At 35.8% G+C, this 20,662-nt stretch overlaps 1 protein-coding gene across 1 annotated transcript in view; it reads left to right on the top strand.

Annotated features, from left to right (window-relative positions):
* Positions 1–925: 925 nt before the first annotated feature.
* The window catches only part of LOC100645836 (calexcitin-2), a 44,549-nt gene continuing 24,812 nt past the window's right edge, over positions 926–20,662 (top strand). The window contains exon 1 of the mRNA XM_003397015.4: positions 926–1,194. The gene's annotated coding sequence lies outside the window, so the exon portion shown is untranslated. The remainder of the gene's footprint in view (positions 1,195–20,662) is intronic.

A 20,662-nucleotide genomic window follows, 5' to 3' on the forward strand; every position in this document is an offset into this window, starting at 1 on the left:
GGTGTGCAAGAAGCCGCTATTAAACAACAGACTGGAAATTATGTGCGTATCGTGGCGCACATTGCCTAAAACTGGGTCCTTGGCTAATTGCCCATCCTGGTCCGCGAGGTCAACGCAAAGAAATAAAAAGGAAAAGGTAGAGACGAAAAAAAAAATTCTAATTATTCATAAACTTAGCCACAAATTGCCAAACACAAGCTACGATTACTTCCACCTACTTATCTAATTAATTCTTGGATTTTATCCAAATATTATCTCGTTACTCGAAGAATTTATCGAAGCGGATATCGATCGTACTGAACATAGTACTTCGTACAACTCGTAATTTATGCGTGTAAAATAATTTACTTCGACTGGTTCGGATATGTCTCTTAAAATTTGTATTTTATTTTACCCGGTTTGCCTCGGTTTGCGGAAAAATAAAATTCCATTATTTTCACTAATTTCCTTTGTTATTGATTTATCACCGTATACGTGGAAACTTGCGCCGGACTCCGCACATTATCCGGCAAAACTTTTCGATTACCATGGGATCGTCGCTTCTCTAAACCGATCACTTTACTTTCTTATTCGCCTAATTCCAGTCTCCCTTTGTCATTAAAATTCGCTCAAATACATAGAAAAGTCAAACAGCTACTCGTGGAAGAATGGAGAGCACTGGAAAGCAGAGAGAAAAGCAACGCGAGGCTGAAAGATGGGGCGCCGTGCAGCGGTCGGTGGTAAATGTTGAAGCGAGAATCGAGGAATCGTTGAAAAGCGTGAAAGATTCGATTTGAAATATCCACGAGGCATCGATACACAACGCGTTTAATAAAGCACGTGGTGGCCCGTGCCGAACGGACGAAGAAACCGAGTGGACGAAGCTTAAGAGGCCGATCTGCGCAAGCACAGGTGCAAGTTCGAGGGTATAAAGAGGAGAAGCTGGAGCTCGCTGCGCGCACTTTGTGCTTCATCTGTCCGTCAATCGCGTCGTGCGCTCGTTCGCTGTTTGTTCACGGTGATCAGCCCGCTCGATTCGTCTTTTTTTTCTCTTCCACTCGATCGCGAATCGGCCAAGTTGCAGCTTCTCCTCGTTGTCTTTGTCACCGTCGCAGTATCGCCTTGTCGTCGTTGTCGCCCTCGTGTGTTCACTCCTTCGTTTCATCGCGTTTACTTTGCGACTTCCACTTCGACGATCCAGCTCGGCTCATCCAGGTAGGTGCAGAGAATACTTTTATCAAAGCTTTTAAGGGACGTTCGTTCGATGCTTTTGCGTGGAAATCGCGCAAACCTGCGACGATTCGAATTTCGAGATATTTGAGATTGTACACGGATCAGTGATTTTGTGGTTCACAACGGGCACAACAGTGACACAACGGGCAAAATAGGTTTATCCTAGTTTCGCACGATCGGAGGAGAGAGTGACGTTGAAGAAATCGAGGAAGTGGAGGGATTATAGTCGGGAAAAGATTTCTCGAACGGTTTTAACCTGGTGATACGTTTGTTGGTAAAGAATGGAAGCTAGTTTTATCTTTTGTTGAACGCAGCGGAATTAATTTGATTTATTACCGAGCTCGTTTTCAATCGAAAGGTGAGAATGGCGTTAGGATAGCTGTAGAAATGGACATTGGTAGCGAGCAAAGACAGGAAGATATTTGAAAAGCGTTTAGAATAACAGACGGATATGTTCCTGCGTTATATTCGATCGGGACGAGGCAAACTTTTAATAAGTCTTATCCTACTGTTTCTTACACATTACATACACCCCGATGAATTATTACTTTGATATTTAAACGGTTCTTTATCCTACTTGAAGTAATTGTATACGTTTTCGATGCGAGCGAGTATACTCGTCAAACATAGTTGAGTGATCTTGAGGTTACTTTATTGCGAAGAAAATTTAAGAACTCTGCAACGTTAAAGCGCATTCCGGACAATTTAACCTTGCAATTGGTTGATTAGCCAGTTTATTAAGTCAAGAAATCATGTTTGCTACGTGACGGTAGTTTCGTTTAAAAATCCTGATGTACCTTCTTTGAGGAAAAAGTCTTTTGGACGAATCGAAGGAATTTTAAATTCGAGAAGCCTAGTTTCTTGATACAAAAATTTATTGAAATTAAACGAATCGGTGGCATTTGACGATATCGACGTAACGATAAAATTAGACGATTCTAAACTTTGTTCGGGAACACGAAAATTCGCTATCGTCGCTGAAGGCTTTTAAGCTTCTGGACAGCCACGTAACTTCCATATTTTGTCAAAAATTTTGCGATCCTTTCGACCTTCCACGCATATGACGTTACTCGAACACCTGAAACCACCAAAGCCACTTATCGGCTTTGCCATTTCGAACCTTCAATTATGGCAAATACTCCAGTTCGAAAGTTGTCTTAGGGCGGCGAAATATTGGAGCAAGCTAACGCGTTTGAAAATTCTGCATACTTCGAGCTAACGGTCGTCTTTGCCGGAGTTGCGCCGCAATGAACACAGCGATCGCTTCCGGTGATTCTTTTCCGGTCATCGGGGAAGCCTCGTTCTATTCGAAGTTATCGTGGTAAACGAAGCGTTGATTTTCTGATTATCAGATTTAGTTTCACCGGTTTTCCAACGACTGCACAGTCGATTAGCTTCACTGTCTTTCTTTAAATCGAAGAATTACAGTCGTCAAGATGAGAACGTTCGTTAGTCCAGGGTTTCTGAGACGATTAATTTTGCCGTGTTTTATATCTTCCTTTCTTCCCCTTGAATAAATTTTATTCTTACGAACGAGAAGCTGAATCTTGAAATTTAAGCTGAAACTTTCATTTAACTGGAAAGGCTTTCGCATTTATTTGACAACTTATGGGCCATTTAAAGTCTTGAACATCGTATACTGCAACTTAATAGTTAACGATTTATTGTCCATGTATAAATTTTATATTCGTTTTGGAAAATTGTTAAACGCGTTTATTTTATATAAAATATAAACGAAACGTTTGATATTCAAAATTTATTGATTTTATCAAACTATCGATCGCCATCGATGGCAATATTTTCTTGCAATACCTCAGCGAGAATCCATTTCCAGTTTTTCAATAAATGTTGTTTCTATTACGTTCAATGATACGGTACTATCGTGCGTGTGGATAATAATGAACGGAGAACAATGGGACGCGTTTTTGCAATCGCACTTATTAAAGCATGATTGTCAATAAATATCAAACAGCGATATTCTATTACGAGATGTGTATTATCCAGTTACGTCGCAGTAGTGGATCAAAGAGATACAATTTTCTACGACGTTCAGTGATGAGACAGTTGCGCTATTCATTTTTACCGAAGCTATAATTTTCTCCTATTATCAAAAAGATATTTGCTTGGTATTTATTAAAAATAGATTATTAGAATTTTCTATTAGAAGCGTTGTGTTAATGACGTTAGAAATTTATAATATGGAAAGATGCATTTTCCTGCGACGTTTAACCGAAGAAAAAGGTGCTGAAGTAACAAGATTGAAGCGTCATAGTGAATTCCAGTCAGGTAGTAACAATCTAATAGTTGAGAAAGTAGCTTCAACGAAAAAAAAAAAGAAATAAGGGAAATAGGACAGCATCGAATTAACATATTTATTATTAGCAAAATTTCATGTTTAGTTTTAATAAAGTTGTGCATATCACTGAAGATAATTGGAGATTAGGCTAAATTCATGAACTGGATAAAGTATAAAATACTAAATATGAAAAGTAAATATATAATATTAAAGTTTCATTTTTTAGAAGCATCTGGCTTACGTAACGCAACTTTCAAAATATTGGACATCTCGTTTATGCGGATGATGATATAGTTATTTTAAATAGCGCATAAATTTATGTAACGCAAGGGTGCACGTTCCCGTGACATTTAATAAAGAGCGAAGATGGCGAAGCGGAAGTATTCTTGTTAATTTTAGTAAAACTATAGGCACTCTATGAGAAAAATAACTGATTCGAATATTCTTTTGATTTTAACAAAAGCACGTAAAATCTTTGTGGAAACGGGGTCATCGTAAAATATGAATATTTAGAATGAAAAATAATCGTAAATTCGTACGCTAAACTGCTCTTAGGCCAAAGTGTACGTACTGCTGTATCTCCGGCTGATCATAATTATGCTTACGTTATAGAGCTTTCTTATAGATGCGGCCTAGAAAGATAAGAAGAATATATCGTAGATAATATAGTAAATACGTTATTTTCAATTTTTCCATATTTTTTGATACGGCCGTAGTAATTTTAATTCGCGTTATCCGTTATCCAATAAAACACATGACAGTTCGATAAGCACGATGTACGTACAAACTGATACTTTATTTTTCGCGCAAGTCGTTAAAACTGTGATCGATATAAACGTAGAATTAATTCACGTAATTTCTAATATAATTTCGATAAAACGATAATGACGTTTAACAATCGGATAACAGATTTAATTAAACTGATTCATCGCAATGCCCAAACAGGAAATATAAATATTCCCACTACTAAAATTTCATTAATTTAATCGTCATTATATTTCGTGTCTATAGTCATTTTAAACAAATCTACACAAATATTTCGGACAACGGATAATTATATTATTTCAGCAGCTTTTATCGCGATCATGCAAATATTCTGTTAAAATTTTCTAAAATTACTAACGAAATCGCATCTCGCTCGCATATTTATCGTATCGTACACTTGGCGAACACGAAAGTAACATGGTCGATCTCCGTGACGATAATCTTGGCCGAGATATAAAAGTTCGATAAGGGAACGCCACTTTGACGTTGTCTGTTATGCAGCTTATCAATTTAATCTTACTTAATTCTTTCTCCCCGCTTTTTTCTGCTGGCTCTGCCCCGTTCTCCTCGCCACGATGCACAATATCGCGAAGGTATAAATGGCCGATGGTTGGACGTCATGCGCTGCGTTCTTTGTTTCCACCCCTTCCATCGTTCTGCAGCTTTTCCAAGTTTCATTGAGCGCGTGGCTTAGGTACAGTGGGGTTTATTCCCCGACTTCCGTTGCAAAATAATAATTTAACTCCCCGGATGCATTTGCGTCTGGCTGCAGCGAATAAAAAGTGAAATTCGGCGGCAAAGTGTGAGCACAACGCGGAGTCCCCCGCGGCACCAACCGACAGAATTGCTCCGGTCCGTGGAACAGTCGACCATCGGAGAAACCTCGGCCGCTGTAAATCAACTCTGCCCGACATACAACCGAGAAATTTTTTCCGCGAATGGAAAATCTATCCGAGTGGCGAAATTAAAGGCAGTATCCCTTTGGTTAGCGTGCGAATTTCGAGAATTTTTCCGGCGATCTCACGTGATTTTTGTAATCTTTCAACGTTTCACAGCAGCAAATCGCGATATTCCCGTGGCGTGTAGTTGCCGCTCGTTTCGAATCCGTTTGGCGCAACGTCGATGTTGCGGTTCGTTCTGAAAAATGAAAGTGGAATTGGTGTTAGGTTCTTGTTTTCGATCACAGAAATTTCTTGATATTCGCTGCGTGGCTCGTCTCTTTTGAGTTTGAGAAGACATACCGTGGTGGGTCTTAAAAGATCAGAATTTCTATTATCATCCATCTCTTCTTCCAGCGGAAGCAGAATTTGAATCGAGCGAAGTAGGTCGTAGAGAAGGAAATTTTGTAGCAAGTTACTCGAACTTTTTTCCAATATATTATTTCGATGTGGGACGAATTTAATTCGAGTTACACCTTCCTGGAAGTGGAATACGAGCTCGATGTATACTTCGAGTAGAAATGGTCGACATTCTTGACGTGACAAAACGGAAACTCACATCTACGCTAAACAGCTAACAATATAAAAACATCTATAATTTTGCAATTATTATTTCGATATCTTTCATATTTTAATCCTCGTCCACGAGTAATATCAACTCGAGTTGTTGATTCTATTCTGTAAAGTAAATTTGCATCCTAAATATACACTTTGGATCCCAAATCTTGCAGTTTCATCAATATCTCTCAATGTCCACATTACAGATCATACATATTTTTCAATTTAATGAATCACTTTTAAAATCTGTTCGTTTATTTATTCATACTTATTGTTAGAGGAACGACGATTACGCAATATTGTTTCGTTAATTAATAGACTACTTTCTAACGTGTGTAACATGCATAAGAGTATCTAGAACGAAGCGTGTCTTTGTATATCACAAGCTGGACACCTTTTCCCACGACGTAATACTTCATTATGAATAGAATACTCTATTACCTGAACATTGTTATCTAAATTTGTTAGACCATTATTTAAACACGTTTTTTTCTCTTATAGTAGAAGACACGGCACGGTGTATTCTCTGGATTATACACATAATATATATTTTACTCGGTGTCTCCGGAAAAGATGATACGAAAGATTAATAAAATAAAGTAAAAAATGATTCCATGAACATGATGCAATAAATGCACACGTACGAAAACCGATGTAATTTTATAAAATGGTATTACATCTGACAAGAGCGATATATTGCGGAACAGACTATTGCTATTACCAAAGTGATAAAAAAAGTCATTAATATTCTAAACTTTCTTTTGTCCATTACATACTGCATTTAACTCTGTAGATAAACGTGACTAATATTATCTGGTAATGATATTCGAATTCCTGCGATTTTTACGATCGTCACAGGTACAGCTCATTCCGTGTACATAAATGCGAATTGGTGGCGGAAATAATGATCCAGTGAAACGAAGCAATCGTTTTACGCAAACATGCTCGAAATTCGAAAGGGACCATGGCATTCTGTAGTAGCTGTATGTAACGCTGTCGCTTCAATTGTGTTAAAAGTGTTACGTTAATTACTTTCGTATTATATTATGCGTCGCTATGTTAAATCTCTTTTGTAACAGACATATCGAGTAGGTGAAATATTTACTCCCTTTCCACAGTTTCGTTTACTTCGCTCATTTAATATTCGAATTATTTGTCTGAAAGAAAATCAATTTCTCCGAGGATTAATTGTGAAAATAATTGCAAAAAGTATTAGTAAATCGTTGCTTGTTGAAATAAAAAACGTTTGAAATAAATTTTTGTTAAAATATTATTCTTGTAATAGGTATTCTGCGCGTAATTGCTGAACGCTGTTAAATGGAAATAATTTTGAAAAATTAAACTTCGGATACTGCTGTTTTATCGATGACTCGGAAAACATAACGTGGGGGAACGAGAATATCGATACCCGAGTGTATCATATTCCAGAACAGTCTGGAATTCAATCACAATATTGAATGAAAATACAAAAAATATATTTGTCAGAAAGAAGAAGGTAAACTCATAATTTACATCTGTTTTTTTACAAGTGGATTTATAATTTTAATATTAGCCATCTCTTTGCGCGGAAAGATTAATATAATACTTAATAGGTTTTCATCTTTTCTCCAGCTAACAATTGCGGAAAGATTGAGAACAAGTACAAGAAGTATTCTTATACGAAACCCTATATTTGCTGCGGTTTTTAAAACTGCCTTCTCTGTTCTCCGTCTTCTTATTTTAAAAATCCTATTAATGAAATGACTGTGCCACGAGAATGCAAAGGTCCTTCTTAGTGAGCAACTTCTTCCGTTTTATGGCGATTATTCCTACTTGCCGATGATCATTGTTAAATACTTACTAAAAGTAAGACTTTGAGTACATAATCGGATAACTTTCAAATGGCGTGGTTTCTATACGACCAGCGATTTGTATGTTCGACGATATGCTAAAGTACCTTCCAGACGTATTTTCTTTCCCATGAAGTTTCGAATCCGCTGTACTTTGAGGATTCAGACAAGATAAGATCCGAGACTTTTGTAAATTTCTTCGTTCTAACATTTTACTAAATTTCTTATTTCTTTTATTTATTTTTATTTTTATTAAAACTTCGAGATATCTACAATATTTTACAAACGTCAACTTGCTTAATTATCTTGGCGTAATTATCCGATATTATACAACGACATAATTTAATCGTACAATTGAATAAATTTAAATTTAATAAATCATCAAATTCAAATTACAAATATATGGTTGAAGTAAGATGCAGCTATTCCTCCGTTTTAATTATAAAACTTGTATCTGTTGAGTTTTCCCGAGCAGACTGCGGAAAATTTCACGCGATCATTCCTTGTATACGTTCTAACAATTGTTCCGTTGTATCTGGTTTAGTTAAACGATACACACAGTGTCGTTCAATTAACTCGGGACGATAGAATCCATAGAATTTAAGTGAGAGAAGGGAAAGAGAGAGCGACGTGTGACGCTAATGTTCAGACGTTCTCTACAACTACCGAGGATCAGCATGAGCCGATATAACGTTGCTCGTTCAAAATTGACACGATTCGCTAACTATACGCGTCGAAGTTTTCACGCGTTCTACGTAGAAGACTAAACAGTTGTCTCGTTCATAACTACGTATGAATTTCATTCTGGTTTTCGACTGGATCGAATGTAGCTGTGAATTGCAAAGTGTTACGATAGCCGAAGGAGGTTTATGCAACGAATTGTGCGAAATGTACTCTCGAGTAAGCAACGCAATTTGATCGAACTTCTGCGCCCGAGTTTCAAAAATTAAGCGTTAGTCTGGAACGATAGTGAAATTGTTAACCCTTTCGGAAGAGATTGGTTTTATGCCATATATCAACATCGACGAAGTATTTAAAGCGATAAAGCATGTTCCCAGCTTGAACAGGTTTTTGGTTCCTTCGTGAAGATCGCGAATAAATAATGTAAGAGCAATGTTGGAAAGCGGAACACCGATGGTAAGTATAAAATATTTGGAGCTCTGTGTACCTTGGTCCGAGTAACAACTATTCTCTAGAAATCAAAATTAAGAAGAGGACATTACCGTTACCTTTTCTACCCCTTTGTTAACGCACGTATGTGTATGACTGTTACGAACGTATGTTATATCAAAAGAAAATACAGCAATTTAAGGATCGAATTGTTCTCGTTTTAAATTAAACGTATACTTCGACTTCAACATTTGCATACGCGACAAGGCAATTAGAAATTTGATATTAATAATTAATATTAGAATTTTAATCATTTGAAAATCAGGGATAATAAGTTTACAGCGTATAGTGGATTTTATCGACGACAACTGCAATTACAGAACTATCAGATCACAAAGGGTTGCAGAACAGAAATATCTATGTCGTATCAGGTCATCCTTCACTGCAACGAAACAAGGAATGACCTCATTTTACCTGCCTCTACTATTTCTGATTGGTGTAAGTTTACGTTACAGTATCGATAACAAGGCTGGATCTAACTAAAATTTAACTAAAATGAATTATAATAATGTAAAATAATTCTTTTATTCCCAATGAACTTGATATCATTGACGATAGATTAAAGGTAGATTAAAGTATTAATATTCCATTTTCCTAATAAAACTGACTTTGATGATACTCCCTGTTCTCTTCATACAATGTTATCCGTTTTGCGAATTTACAACGAGATCAATTCCACGGTAGTACACGCCATGAAAGTCAAGAGCAGTTTTTTTTCGCCTGTTTCGAATGGAAATTCGAGTCCACCTGCGAAGGTGGCTATAACCAGGATGGCTAAAGTTTCCTTCAATTTGCCGAAACGGCGATTACAGCCTGGCAGAGTGTCGTTTAGCTGCTACGATCAGTTGAACTACACACTGATTGCACGTACAAATATACAATTAAGGGTTCATTTGAGAGGCGAGGCCCGCGAGATTCGGGTGAACATTTTGTTAATTGACTATTGGACCGACCAGAATAGGCGAGGTTAACGGGAAAATATCCAGGAAAAGTTCGTTCGAGCCGTGACTGCCTGATACGAATCCGACTCGAGAAGCTGGATATTAAATTAGGTGTCGTGGTAGGTAGATTGTTGCGCTTAACACGTTTAAAGGCTTTATCTTAATTTTCCTTTTTACTATTTCATAAACTTTTATTTACTTAACTGTTTGAAAATTTTCCTTTTGCCATCTTCTGTATCTTCGCCTCCTTCGTACATTTTGTCACGTTAATCATCGCATTACTTAAATTATCGTACCGCTTATTTGCCATAATTCGAAAGCCAATTCTCACGTCTAGAATTCAAATATTTCCGAATTATGAACCAAAAAAAAAAAAGAAGATAAATATCTTAGACCGTAAAAGACTGGAGGAAATTCTATTCCACGTTTTTATTAGGCTACCCTGATAATCATATCATCGTTATTGCACATTAACTTCTGATACACTAAAACCGATTCTCCGGTAGTGTAACCGATTGCTTTTCTTCCTCGTGTGAGTTGCGGTGGGTAGGTCGACACGACGTGACGAGACATCTGTCCCGATGCCTCCGGGATGATTTATCCGCGGGAAGGCCAGATCTGCCCTCGAGGATATATCTCGGTAAGACGGATGGCCTGATCGCCATAAATGTTGGATTACAATGAAGGACTCAGTGTAAATAAACCTCTGCTGATATAACGTGATTATTTCTTTTCTCAATTAACGAGAAAATATTGGCTTCGATTTAGATTCCATCGCGTAACTCAAGATGAAATTTAAACTCATGATAATTTTTAATGATTTCGATGTATCGGTAAGAAACTTCCTTACGAAACTTCCTTAGTGTACGATATTTCATTCATAAACTAGAGAATATTTCATTAGCGTAGATCGATATCTGTAACATACGATGTCTCTAATTATCATCGATCTGATACTTCGAATATTCCACCATAATTTCCATCCTATTGCTTCTATCGAACTTCTAGTTGTTAATTTAATCGCAATTTGAATAGAAATTTCATTAAGAACAAATTAATGTACTACGTTTACTGCACAAAAGCGAGTTTATTTGAAATTATAAAAATAGCTCGCATACTTTAAATATAATTACTCGTCCAAAAATAATTGAAGAATGTTGGAAAAATCGGTTGTCGCCAGCGACAGAAGAAACCGAAAATTCATGCTTATTCGACGCGTATTAATAAATGGAAATCAATTATAATCCAAGAAGTTACAAACGCGAAAGAATTTCGGCTGCAGGGACGGTTCAAAAGTGATTTCGAATATTATCTCACCACGGAACTAGCTAGCTAGCTAAATTCTAACGCATGAGCAATTTCGTAACCGAGCGTCTTCACGTACCGAAGCGTTTTGGAAGAAGTCTCGAAGTTTCATAAATCTTGCCGCGAAAGTTGTGAAAGTTCGCTCTTTAAATCTAGACCGGGTAATTTTTTAAATAGAGATTCCTTCGGCGGGGTGTTCTTCGCTTTAAAAAATGCCCGACATTTTTATCTGTAACCTCTGGTCACATTCTTTTGCCACAATTTAACGTTACGAGGATCGATTATTAATAAGAGGTTTTAGCTGGACGATAGAATCGTGTCGAAAGATGCGTACGCGTCATAGACGGAAGATATACGAATCTACATAAATGATAATGCGTCCACTAAAAATGTTTGGATTTTAAAAAGTTTCAACAAAAGTTTCAGAAGCGTGAGAATCGCCAGAGAGAGAGAGAGAGAGAGAGAAAGAGAGAGAAACCATTATAAAAACTTTAGACGTGTATCGGACAACAAACAACAAACAACAAACGCTACAACCAACATTTTGCGACAGTGGTGAAATCTGCTACACCTGACACCGAGTGGTAGCATCCTTTGCGTTCTACGTGATATATTACAAAGCCAGCAAGAGATCGAACCGTTTGTATCCCCCATAAATTACCGACGGTTTGCTCTCCAAGTTTTCTAACAGATGCAAGCTACTTGAGAAATCTTGGTCGGAACTCGTTCTTTACACGCGTGGCGACAGCCGATGCTATTAATATTGGATAATATGGGCAACAATATGTCTCCCTTTTCAATTCTATTTCCGCGAAACTATAACAGCTATGTTTGTGAATGCGTTAACTGGAAGGGGAGCAATGTGGAATAAACCGCGGAAGTAGTAAAAGAAGTAATGCGAGAAAATTTGTACGGTTCCATTTTGGTCGTTTATCACCCTGTATTTATAAAATCATGAATCATGTTTATACATAGTGAATCGTGTAAACGCGTCATAGCTAATATCGTGTTGAACTAATCGTGATTAAGGCTTACCTATCAAACTAATTTTCATTCCATAGTCATCTCGTCTGTTAATTTACTTTAATTTAGTATCTACCCCGGTTTGCAATTCGCGCCGTATTGAAATTTCATCATAGGTCCAGGTATATACGGAAACCTTTGACTGAATATAAATGGCCAAAGGGAATAGAGTGTTCACTGAATGGGACCCTGGCTGGTCGTTACAGCGTAGCCGTTTCTAAACAGCGAAACTCGTCGACTTGTGATTAGCGAGACGACGCAGGATTCCAGTGAACTGCAAGGGAAGAACGTAATTGCGTTATCTTTTTTGCCAATTTTTTCAATGGCCCGTTTTTCTCCTCTCATTGTCAGACGATGTCCTTAAGGAGGACGGCCGTTCTCGTGCGAATATCGCTGCTTGCAGTTGCTTCGTGCGATTGCTACTTGTTTCGAACTCGGTTGCTACGAAGTTGAACGAAGTTAATTGTATCGGGATTACGCGGCGAAGCGCTTGCCCTTTCGTAGCGCATTCTTCTTTGCCATTTCAATGTGTTTGTGCATTTAGTACATCTGACGACGAAAATTGGCAATTGTTTAGTAACCAACGATAGTAATATTTATGCGATTTAATTTGGTTAGTAAGCTCCTTCGTAAATGAACATCGATGGGGCAAAATTCGATGCCTGTAATATTAGTCTGCTAATATTCTAATTTTGTAGGAGATCCAATATTTACGTATATACGTTTCAGAAGAGTTTTACCGATTGAGAAAATTTATTCGTTGTAAATTCACGATGACGTTTCTCGTAGTTCGTAAAAAAAAAGTTTTATTTTAAAAGAAAGCGAGAATTTCATTTTCTGCAGCCTAAAACAACGAAGAGGTCTCAGTTGATTTTAGCTATCTTTATATTTCGTACTTCTTCCCATATTATGATGCAGAATATTTCAAATTGACCTATAAATGCACCGAATCATAAAACGCGTGAATAACATGAAACGACAATTTTATCAAAAAATGCGATATAATTTTATAAAAATATTCTTTAGTTTCTTTATTAAATTAAAAAAGAAGGATAGAACACGAAGAATACCTGCAAACAAAGAAATTGTATTTTAATCAAATTACAGTCTCATTTTTTCCCTTCCTCTTTTTTCGGATTCTCTAATGGATATTCAATCGATCCGGTTTTCATCTTTCAATATACACGTCTCCTCCCAGTTAGATCGAAACTGCAACTCGCATTTACTCAGTCAATTGTCATCAATTACATTCAATTATCTGCAATAATTAATAATTATATGCCTAAATGAACTAATATGCAAAACCACGGTAACACGTCACTATCGCTGTACCTATGTATGTGTATTCTCGTTTCAATTTCGAAACTAAATTATTATATGCATTTTTTTAAAATAGAAGGGCTATTATATAGATTTGTATTAATTATGCACATACGCATGTATGGCAGCGTGAGTTATAGAACTGATTTCACCGGGAAATGACGTATAACACAGAAATTCATAAGGTTTCACGTTTATTATGATGAAAATGACGAGATGAATGTATTCACCTATACATATATCTATAGATATATCGTTTATAATATATTAAATTTGGCAAATAAATTGACTCGGAATAAGATTACAAATTTCATCGTAGCTTTGGCTAGAAAATAAAACAACAATGCGCTATTGTTACGCGATAATATAAAATTTCCTAGGCAAACTAGAATTCATAAAATTCCGCGAGTTTTCAGTAGAAAGATTCAGCGTAGATTAAAATACATTTTATGGATAAAATTCTTAATTATCGATGATTCGCAAGATCGTCTTTAATCTTAAAATTCTACGTTGAATGTACCCGGGGCAAATTTTTTTTCAGTTAAAAAAGGAAAAAGTTGCCGAGTCATTTTCTAAAGTATCGATGACCTCGAAGTAACTCGTTGCCGGGTTGCTAACCTGCGCTTTATCACTTTCACTTTGCTCTACAAACTTTCCTAAATCTCCTCAATATCGAAATCTATGAACTTTAAGTTGAAAACTTTCGACGATTTTCCATTACCCTGCATCAACAACTTCAGAAATTATTTTCTTCAACTTGCATCCTACCGAAAAAGAAACACTTCCTTTTACTTTTAACTTATTTTATTCGCCGTTACTAAGCTGCAGAACCACGTTCTTCAAATCAGGTACGTCTTTATTTGAAGTAATAATATTTTTTATATACGACTATATGATCGTTCATTTATTCGTGACATATGTATCTCGAAGATCACGCGGCAGGCAATTCATCTGGTTCTTTAAAATACGTTAACAGCTTGCTTGTACTTTATTCAGCTCGATAAGATAGAAGCAGCGAGCGCAACACGTGTTCCATTATACCCCTTTATCTAGGGGATGCATATAAGCCACCATACTAGATAAATACCATCAGTCACTTGTGGTGAATGTAATTTAGGTATTGAAAAACAATGATTGATCGTCAGCTTTCCCACAGAGAAAATAAGCTTCTGTCAGCGGAGAAAGAACGATTTCAACTTCCACAGAATCTCTCTGTAACGTTATTTCTGTATGGTAGTTACATTATTAAACTTTTATATTCCTTCCTATATAAAACAATTTCTTTTCATGAAAATTGAGTTTCACCTTTACATAGAGAGATCTATTTGTTTGATACATTTAGCAATAATTTTTCTACTAAATGTAGTAGGATCAGCTTCTAAGGCTAACAGTTTGTGCTACGCTTACTATATGTAACGTTGCATTATACGAGATAACGTTATCATTGCTTATTGTCATACCTTATGCGTCGTGCTATCATGTACTTCACCATAACGTTATTTATTATCTTTAAATTCAACGTTTCTTTGCCGATTATTATCGATTGACAGAGAAAAGCGAAACTTCAACTGTAATTACGCTTCATCCGACATGCTTCCGACATGGAATTACAAATGTTTGACCGAAATAATCCAAACGGAATTTCATTAATAATTTCCATGTTATCGAAACCTGTCCGGTTTATCATTTTCTCTAATGCTACGTGCAATGACACAAATAACCTGTTTCTCAGAGTTCGTGTCCAGTCAATTCCATTAATTGCTGTAACTAATGAAGGCTTGCTTCCTGTTTAGCACGTTCCAAAACGGAATTAGAACGCAGCGACTTCGCCAAATACGTTTGCCAGTGAAATGACAATTTGAGGATCTGGCTGATGAAACGACGTTAATTGCGTCGTGATATGTGTTTGTAGGATTTTTACCTTTAGAGACAGTTGTGAATCGTTCTGTGATTACGCTTGTCGAGGTACTTTTTCGAGGATTCGATACAATATTCTTGATACAAGTAATATTGGAGCAAATGACGGGGACAAGCTAATAGCCGATGATGTTATTTGATCTGAACTAATCAAACTCCGCAAATCTCCAGCTCTAAGAAGCGTTCAGGGAATTCGAATTTTGGCATTGTTAGTTCACTCAGCTTCCCTGTGATTTGTATGATTTCACGGTTGGCATTTTGTAGTTATCGAATCAATTGTGTTCGATAGCTGTATCTATTTGAATGAATTCTATTACCTCGTAATCATGGCTATTAATTATCCAATGATCACAAGCATCATTCATTCCACAAATTATTTTATAATCGTAGTCGTTAATTATTAATCACATTGAATTCTGCTTAATCATATCAAGCATTATGCGTATATGTATTTGAGATTTAGTAAAATAAAAGTATTACTTCGGATAAATACTTAATTGATTATCATTAAATGTTATTTAACAAACAAAAAGTCCACATAAAGGAAAGGGAAAAGAAATGGAAGAAGGAATTCTTTTAATCGATATATTTGGTAATCTAATTAAAAATCCAAAATTAAAATAATTGGCACTTTTTGAAAAGCATTTTTGAACGAGTTGGTTAAATTATAAACCGCAGAGATTAATACAAATAAAATTTACAAAGATGGTAGAACGTACTCGATACAGTCCATTTTGGTACAAATGAATAACGACCGGTAGATGTGAAATTCACAATGGCTTTTCGCGGATGCCCTGGTTTTATAAGCTTTTACCATAAAAATTGAAAATTCCTTTCTGTGTATTATGTACACTTTTACCATAACGACACCTTTTAAGCGGCACTTTATGGGCATTAAGCAACACTTTGCTCATAGCATTTAGATAGATCATCGATAAAATATCGCGGTATATATGCCACAAAGATAGACTTATTTTATCAAGATAAAGTGCGTGAAATAAATGGAACAAGGGATGAACGTTTTCCGATTTCTCAATTTTATTATCTCTTTTAACGCAACAACAACGGTTCACGTTGTTAAGAGGGAGAAAGAGAGATCTGAACGGTATCGATGTTTCACACTTCACGGTTTCAGATAGCCAGCGACGGTGAAAAGTTTATACTGCATTAATGACTTGGCGCACATCGTAGTTAAAAATAATTAAACACCACGATCGATAAAGCAAGCCAACGTGTAATAAATGCACGGGCGGCCATCAAAATTCTTGGACCTATTTAAAATACAGCACAATATCGAGGTTTATCCTAGCCGCGGTCCTCGATATACCGGATACGCTTAATTTCGCTAATTAACGACGTATGTACAAGCTGATTAATTTCTCCACGGTGTTATCCGGACTGTCTGGTTTTAAAACAATTATGTCTAATTATGCCGGCAATTATCCTATCGCGTATATACGATATTTCAACGGCGGACGTTTTATTGGATTACTCGGATTAGTTTTCGATTCTTTGGAAAATGTGAGAATTTCTTGTAATATCTGTTTCACTGTAAGATAAAATAATTTCTTTCGTAACACGAAACATTTCTAAAAAAAAAAGTATTTTCCCAAAACGGAGTTAAAAATTTAAATATACCTCGTAGACTGTTAAACAAATATAAGGCAAGCGACTAGATCAGGATAAAATCATGCCATTCCGCTCTAAACGAAGTCATGGTTTAATGAAACTGTTCAAGCCCCTAAGGTGGAAAACAATAATTGTAGCCGAATCGCATTCAACCATTAAACGTAATTACCCTTGCTGTTTTTTTTTTTTTTTTTTTTTTCGTATAAAGTGGAAGTTTCAATAGCATTTTAGAAGTTTAACCGAGATAACAGTTGTATCAACAGGTTTCCGCGTTGCTTTCAGCACTTTCGTCTCCCATACCTATGTTGTATCATGTAAATGGCGAGCAGTTCAAATCATTCTGATTTTAATATAATACAACACGAAGATAAATTTGAAAAGGTTCTTAAATCGTATAAAAAAGTATGAATAGTTAATATTTTATACAGTTACATATAAGAGCTTGTAGTACATTACTTTTGATGATATTAAGCGTTCCCAATACCTAATGCCAGGAAAATGTGACCAAGCATCATCGTACATAAATCATGTCTACGTTTTACGAACATAAAGAAAGTGTTGTAGGAGTATCTATAAAATTTTTGTGAAGCATTTTAGGAGGCGTGTTTGCGAACCCCATTTTCATCTGTTGAGTTCTCCCAACGTATTACGTCATATATTTTGGCCCTATATTTTATAGTTATTTTACGTGTCGTTTTATCCTTTTATTATTGGTTATGAAAATTTAGCGAGAAAAACTAGGCTATGGAACGCAGAAGCCAATGAATTCGGGTAAACAAGCATAAACAAATTTTCATCAACTTGCTATCGCTTGGTCGCAATCTAACAGCGTCTGCTCTCTATTGATTTGAATATGAAACGTTTAATTCTAAATATTTGACTTGCTTTGGCGATTTTACTTGTTTGCCAACAAAAACAAAAGCGAAATAAAATACTTTGGATTAAAGGAAAATAAATTGCGTTTGTTTTTTTTTTTTGATAATTAGAGGTTTCAAAATTTCCATGAAATGACGGAATAAATACGATCTTCGCGTATAACACAAATTTTCTGCGTTATATTTGTCAATTCCATTTGTGAATTATTAAGCAAAATAATATTATTCCGAGGAAGATAAAATATTGCGAAAAAATTACTTTTCTTTAATATAATCTATTTTTCACCGAGCACAGAACCCAACTATATCGCAGCCCGTGTTTTTCTTTTAAATGGAATTATGAGAGAAATCAATTTTGTTTATTTTTCGTTATATAACGTAAACGTATAAAAGTTCGTTTATTACACGCATGATCCAGTTTATTAAAATCGTGTAGTGAAATCAGCATGGTTTGAAAGCACACGCTGAGAATTCTTGGAAAAATATAAAGCTTATCACGGGGAAATGCAATTATATATCATTGATTTAAGAATATATTAAATATATTAAACTTTGTCACACACGTTCTACTTCACATTACATTTACTCTACATTTACATTGCATTTGAATTGAAAGGTAATATTCTGTTCTATTTTCATGATTTTTGGGATTCATATACCAAACGCAGTTATGCATGAAATAATTTCGCCTCTATGCAAAATTGGAAACCAGTGTGTCAGAAATGCTTCAGGCTAGAATTTCGAAAGAGACATTTTAATTTTATCGACATGTCAATTTTTATAAGCCTGATATTTTTTTCCACGCTCGTGCCATTATTTTATATTCTTGAAAATTCGCTGTTATAACCGGTAGTAGAATATAATAATTTTTCATATTGAAAATCTTAAGGATACAATTTTGTATAAAAATAATTACGACTAAAAATACACGTGACGACCCCCTGGAAAAAGCTCTGCGACCCCTTTGGGGATCGTGACTCTCAGGTTGCGAATCCAGGTTATATGGAAACCAATCTTTCTACACACATTCCTTTCATCGTTTATGGTATTTGCTTGTATAAATTTTTTGAATAAAAATGTGACCGCCACAGCTTTCAATGAAATACTATGAATATTATAAAACGCGTATCGCTTTAATAACGTAAAAGACGTCTCGTTAAAATGTCGAATATTATAAATAATTAAATTAATTACTTTAAGGCGGTAAAAGTATTTGTAGTATTGCAGCATCTATCTTTTGAAAGGATAATAGACGAATTTAACATAGAATTTGTATGAAAATCTTGGGACCTTTGAATATAGATATTCGAAGATGGAATATCATGTCAAAGTAATGGCCAGAGTGGAAATAGAGGCCGCGAATTCCGCGAGTACTTTAAATTCCTTCAATATATGACATTTTCGCTTTCGACAAAATTTGGTCCTCTAATCAATTTAACGAAATTTTCACGTTGTAGGGGCGAAGTTAAAATTCTCAATTTTCGTAAAATTGTAAACGGAGTTAGAGACCACGATCATCCGTTAACACGTTATCTTTGTTAAAATGTTAAAATCCAATTCGAAGAGCTAAACGGCGGTTCGTTTAAATATATAATTAAATTTGACTGATCTTTACCGAACATATTTTTCAAAGATTGCTTTGTAATCTCTCTTTTGCGCAACGCTGAACTTTGTATTCTGTTCATCCTTAAAAATTAACTTCTTTTACAATTTCTTTTTACGTCGGTCATTCTACATCGCAAAAAGACGAATACTCGTCTCGACGAGCATCAAACATGGCGTCGCTCTCCTTTAAAAGTAACAAAAGTGACGTGGAAAATAAGATTCTGGTGGCGTTTCTGAAAGCATCGTTCAATAACAGAGCCAAGGCACAATTGATTGTTATAACGAAGGCTACAGTATAACATTAACTTCGTTAGATGCTGTACAATTGTAATGCAATCTATGTAACTCCTATGTCAAACGATCACGAACATTGAATTGATAAGAAGCTCTTAAGCCTGTCTAATATTAGATTAAAAGCAATCGAGAGATGGCGCAACGTGCTTCGTGCATCTTTATTGCACTCTAGCTCCACAATAAAGAGGAAAACGTAGGTTGCAGAATGAATGCAACGTAAAAAGGTATACAAGTGGTATTCTTAATTATTCAATTGATGGTTGCGCTCCATCTCTCAATTGAAATCTTTGTCCATGAAATGGAAAGTTGTTGCACAATCAAACGGGTACAATTTACATGTACGTATGTACAATCTGTTAGATTATGATTATATGTTGATGAACGGAATGCTCGTTCGAAACAGGAAATTTGTACAACAGGAGATTCAGTTTTATGCATATGCGGTATTGTCATTGGCGCATCTAAAAAACGAGAATAAAAATTGGTAGTTTGCGGCAGTGGTATTCGAAATCACACTGTTGTCCATTTTTAAGCGATGTCGTAGAACTGACCAACATTTTCTCTGTCGTTCTGAGCGTAGAAAAAAATATCGGTCAAATAAAAGCAGTCAATCAAATCGATGAACGTTGCAAACTGCGAACTACAGTGAAATAGAAAAATAAAAGAACCTATGACACGAGCACGAGTGACCGATCGTTCTTTCATTTTAATTTGTTTATTACGATGAATATTTCACATCGAAGCTGTACGACAAACATACGCATCTTTATTCCCCGTAATAGACCGGCAGGGATGAAAGTTCTATGCAGAAGTTTTAAATCGATCTTCAAGTTTAGCTTTCCTATATGATTATCGACAAATTATTTTGCTACGAACTTTTGACACACTTTTCTGCCTGGGAAATTTACAAGGTAAAACAGATTTAAACCGTTCTGACTAAAAATGCTTTCAGTCCTGAATATAGAATGATGTTAATGATTCACCT

Source organism: Bombus terrestris, chromosome 8, assembly GCF_910591885.1.
Source record: "Bombus terrestris chromosome 8, iyBomTerr1.2, whole genome shotgun sequence".
Classification (NCBI taxonomy): domain Eukaryota; kingdom Metazoa; phylum Arthropoda; class Insecta; order Hymenoptera; family Apidae; genus Bombus; species Bombus terrestris.